Genomic DNA, 5182 nt, shown 5'->3' with positions numbered 1-5182 from the left:
AAACAATGGTGATGAAAAGACAGAAGCACAGGACCTTTTCCACCTGCTACTTGGGCAGAAATCAAGGTTAGCACCCAGTTCTGAAACTGGCATTTCTGAGCGTATGCGGTCTGACAATTAAGTTCGCGAACTCGCCACAGTGTGCTTACGTTGGCAGCACTGTACAAACAGCTTGGTAAGGTTTCATAGCCTTAGTATATCAGTGTCTGACAGCTGTGTTCATGTTGATGTGTGGCGGTGTCTTGCTGAGTGGCGTTCATTATTGTTGCGTGTTTTTGTGTGCCATCATGAGAATGTCTGAGCTTGAATTAGAGCAACTAACAAACAATAAATTTCTTGTTAAACTTGGCAAGAGTGGAAGTGAAATCAGGGACATGTTAGTCCAAGTTTATGGGGATAATGCCATGAAGAAAACCGCAGTGTACAAATGGATTAAATGTTTTTCTGATGGAAGAGAATGCGTCACTGATGAAGAGATGTCAGGGCAGCTAGTAACCAGCAGAGCCAACGAAAACATTGCAAAAATGCATCGAATTGTGCATCAAAATTGTCGACTGACTGTGAGAAGCATAGCAGACCAAGTAAACATTGATAGAGAAACAGTTAGGAAAATCTTAACTGAAACCCTGGGCATGAGAAAAGTGTGCACAAAAATGGTCCCAAAGGAGCTCACCAATAAACAAAAGCAAAGGAGACTCCGAAGTTTGCCAAGACCTTTTGTGGGGGCAAGATGATGTTTTGGGCCATATTATCACTGGTGATGAAGCAAGGGTGTACCAATAGAACCCTGAAACAAAGTGCACAATGGAAGTCAGCTGATTCTCCATGACTAAAATGTTCCATCAGTCCAAATTAAGAGTCTAAACGATGTTGCTAACCTTTTTTGATATCAGAGGAATTATTCATTATGAATTTGTACCAACTGGACAAACAGTTAACTAAGTTTACTATTTGCAAGTGCTGAAAAGGCTGTGTGAAAAAGTTAGACAACTTGAAGTTCAGCAACAATTCATGGTTCTTGCATCATGACAATGCACCAGCTCACATGGCACTGTCTGTGAGAGAGTTTTTAGCCAGTAAACAAATAATTGCATTGGAATACCCTCCCTACTCATCTGATCTGGCCCCAGTGACTTCTTTGTTTACCCAAAGATAAAGGCAATATTGAAAGGAAGACATTTTGATGGCATTCAGGACATCAAGGGTAATATGACAACATCTCCTAATGGCCATTCCAGATAAAAAGTTCCAAAATTGCTTTGAATGGTGGACTAGGCACTGGCATCAGAGCACAGCTTCCCAAGAGGAGTACTTTGAAGGTGACTGGAGTGATAGTCAGCAATGAGGTATGTCGCATTTTTCCTAGGATGAATTCACAAATTTAATTGTCACACGTCATATGTCTCATCGGAGCACCAGCCTGCAAAAGGAAGGTTCTCATGCCTTCCCTCAACCTCCATTCCACCCCAGTCAAAGAGAGTAACAGAAGGGAAGGGATAATGGTTAATTTCTTAATTAAGCACTGGGCACCCCATCCTGTACCTTCCACCCCCCCCGCCCAAATACAATCAAGCTAGACTATGTATGCTTCAGGATGTTGTAATAGAAGCAGGATTTGCTTTAGAGCCATTTAAAAGTGGGTTTAGAGTAAAATATTTACTGTTCATGAGCTTTATTTCCTCTCTACTTTAAATGGATGAAATATTTGCTTTGAGAAGTTATGTTGAGGATTACACATAACATGTATGCCCAGCATGATGTATGGGTATGACAAATGGTAGCTCCACCCATGTGACTTCTTTTGTATTTTCCTGTTTCCCTTGGTGCCCCAGTTAATGTCATTTACCAGTAAGCAGATTTGAAACAAAGCAACCAAATAAATAGGAAATGAATGACTAGTTTAAGTCTTAGATATAAATCCTAATAATAATTTGTATGACTTATGACTAAGACCTCAAATTTCAGAAAATACTTTTTCTCTAAAATAAAAATAAAGGTCATGATCTCTATTAATCTTTAATTAGAATCACTAATAAAATTAGTTGACAGTTCACAGTAACAAAGACAGAAATAAAGTGATTAAGGAAACAATAATTAGGAAAATAGATTTTATCTTCCTAAAATGTAACTATTCCAAAAATTTTTTAGAGCTTATTTTAACTTCCAAAATAGTCTACATTAAAAAGATCACAATCTAGATGATTGGAACCCATATGTTATTAGAAGAACTTACATGAGATACTTCAATTATGTTGTGGATGAAAAAAAGGGGTTCTATGGACAGAAATCTCACAGGGTGATCTGATCATAAATTCCTAACTGGGCAGGGTATGGTGGGTACTCACACCCCAGGCATATAACTTCTTTAGTGAAAGGCTTATCTCTGCCTTAAGCAGCTCTGTCCATTGCTTCTGTGCATTTAGGTTAGCACACCTTTGAAATAAGCCATAACCACCCTCAAGCGAGAACATAATCTTGTTAACTATGCTGTAATCCAATCCCCACTTTGCCTACTCCCACCTCCATGTAATAACGTCCTTTATCTTACTATTACTGGAGAGTGGGCTCTTCTCAGCACGATATCCATGTTCTTGGCCTCTCGAGCAAAGAACTGAATGAGACAGTGAGGTAAAGTAGTGGAAAAGCAGTTAATTAGAAGAGATCAAAGAATTAGGAGTGGACCAATGACAAAGAAAAACGGCCTTAGGCCCAAGGTGGCATTACTAGGAGAAAAAGTACTCCAAAGGGCTTGGAGTGGGCTGAGAAAATGAAGCCCAAAAGGCGCTGACTGGCAAGGCTTTTTCTCTAGAATGGGCTATTCATCTCTGGGTGTGGGACCACCTGATTGACACCTGTGATTGACAAGAGGTTACTACCTCATCTTTTTAGACTGCACATGTGTGGGTGACTGGTCTAATCTAGTCAGGTATTTTGTACCCATTTGTTTCCCGTAGTGTTGTGGGGCAACCGAGTAGCCCCTCCCTTCCCCACCCCACTGAAAGACTTTTAAGTTTTCTTTCCTCTAGAAATGTTAAGTATAGAAATGTTAAGTCTACTCCCTAGTTTCTTAGTTTCTTAGCTCCTGGCTTTGAGTACTCTTCTAACCAGTTTGTGAATCCTAGATTAAAGATTGCTCCTAGCCTGAATCAGAATTCTCCTATCCCCCTCCTTCTTGATTGCTTTGTAAATCAGTTTCTTAATCCTAAACCATAGATTGTTAATAGAAGTCTCCTACCCCTGCTTCAGATAACTACTTGAAAGACTGTGACTTCCTAATATCCCCCAGGCCAGTAAGCCTAATGATTCTTTCCAAGCCCATTCTGGGCCCAGACAATTGACAGCACCTGAGTGAAGGGCTGAATGGCCACAGGCTTCATGAGAGCTAACAGATTTATTAATTAAAATCTATTTTTCCTCATTCAGGGGCCTTGGGGACACAGAGGATACCCCAGCAAGATTGCCAGTCGCAACCAAAGAAGCCAACATGGTCTTCCAGGTGGATCTCGAGACCCCTTCCTCTCATCTGAGATCAGCTAGGGTGAGATTTCCGTGAATCCCAAATAGGCAGGGACAGCTCTACGCCCCTGCCCAGCAGGAAGCAGATACAGAAGAGACTTCCTGTCCCTCAACTTCCCATAGAGATTTTATGGGGATCACGTCTCTCAAGGGGAAAATGAGGCAGGCATTGGGTCTCTGCATTCCTGCACGTCCCACCGAATTCAACTGCCTAGGGAATCTCCCCTCTTCACCCAAAACTCCCCCTTTGTATCGTAAATATCTACCCCTGCGGGAAAACAAATGGGCACAAAATACCCAACTAGATCAGACCAGTCACTTGAACCTGCTCAGTACAGCTTGTCAATCACAGGTGCCAATCAAGTGGTCCCACGCCCAAAGGGAAACAGCCCATTCTAGAGAAAGGGGATTAAAAACTCCAAGTCTGGAGAAGCCCTTCCCTTGTTTGACCCCGTTCCTCTCTTTGAGCTTTTTGAGCCCTGCCTTTGCACGTGGCCCACTCCAAACTCTTTGCAATGTAATTTCTCTTCTAATAATGGCCCTTGAGACATTCTCTACTGCTCGGGGCCCACTTCCACTTCTTTGAAATGTACTATCTCTTCTAATAAACTACTTTTTCACTACTTCACTCTGGTATCTTGTTCAATTTTTTCTTTGAGTTGCCAAGGACCTGGACTTCGGGCCGAGATGGGCCCACTCTCCGACAACAGTAGGGGTAGATAATTACAATGTAAAGGGGAAGTTTTGGGTGGAGAGGAGTCTTTTGGGTGGTAGCATTCTGTGGGTTGTGTTGGATGTGCAGGAATGCAGAGACCCAATGTCTGCCTCTAACTGCCTGCCTTGTTTTCCTGTTGAGAGATGTGATCCCCATAAAATCTCTATGGAAATAGAGGGACAAAAGGTGTTTTCTTCTGTACCTGCTTCCTGCTGGGCAGGGGCATTGAGGTGAACCTTCCTGTTGGGAGATTCACAGAACTCTCACCCTATCTGGTCTCATATGAGAGGAAGGGGTCTGGAGAACCACCTGGAAGATCCAGTTGGCCTCTTTGGTTGTGACTGGCCATCTTGCTGGGGTATCATCTGTATCCCCAAGGTTCCTGAATAAGGAAAAATAGATTTTAATTAATAAATGTGTTAGCTCTTATGGAACCTGTGGCCATTCAACTGGTCACACAGGTGGCATCAATTGTCCAGGAGCTGGGCCCAGAATGGGTTTGGAAAGAATCATTAGGCTTCAATTATTACAATCAACAAGTATACTGGCCTGGGGAAATGTTAAAACCTATTTAGTCTCTGGGATGGAATTGTCCAAGAGTTAGGTCCGGAATGGCTTGGGGGATGCTGGGAAGTCACAGTAATTATCTGAAGCAAGGGTAGGTGATTTCTGATTTAGATTAACAACAGTCTATTGTTTATGACAAGAAGAAGGGGGATTGGAGACTTCTATGATTCAGACTAGGAGCAAATCTTTAGTCTAGGATTCAGAAACTGATTAGAAGAGTAATCAAAGCCAGGGGCTAAGAAACCAGGGAAGAGGAGACTTAAAATTTCTATAGGAAAGAAAACTTTAAAAGTTTTTCAGTGGGGGGGCTACTCACCTAGGACATAACATTCCCTCTTTAATTTCAAATGCATAAAAGAAGCTGCAAAACTGTCATTCTCCAGA

Source organism: Hipposideros armiger, unplaced genomic scaffold (genome assembly GCF_001890085.2).
Source record: "Hipposideros armiger isolate ML-2016 unplaced genomic scaffold, ASM189008v1 scaffold_816, whole genome shotgun sequence".
In the NCBI taxonomy this organism is placed as follows: domain Eukaryota; kingdom Metazoa; phylum Chordata; class Mammalia; order Chiroptera; family Hipposideridae; genus Hipposideros; species Hipposideros armiger.
The sequence above is the reverse complement of the archived record's forward strand: the minus strand, read 5'-3'. Positions refer to the sequence as shown.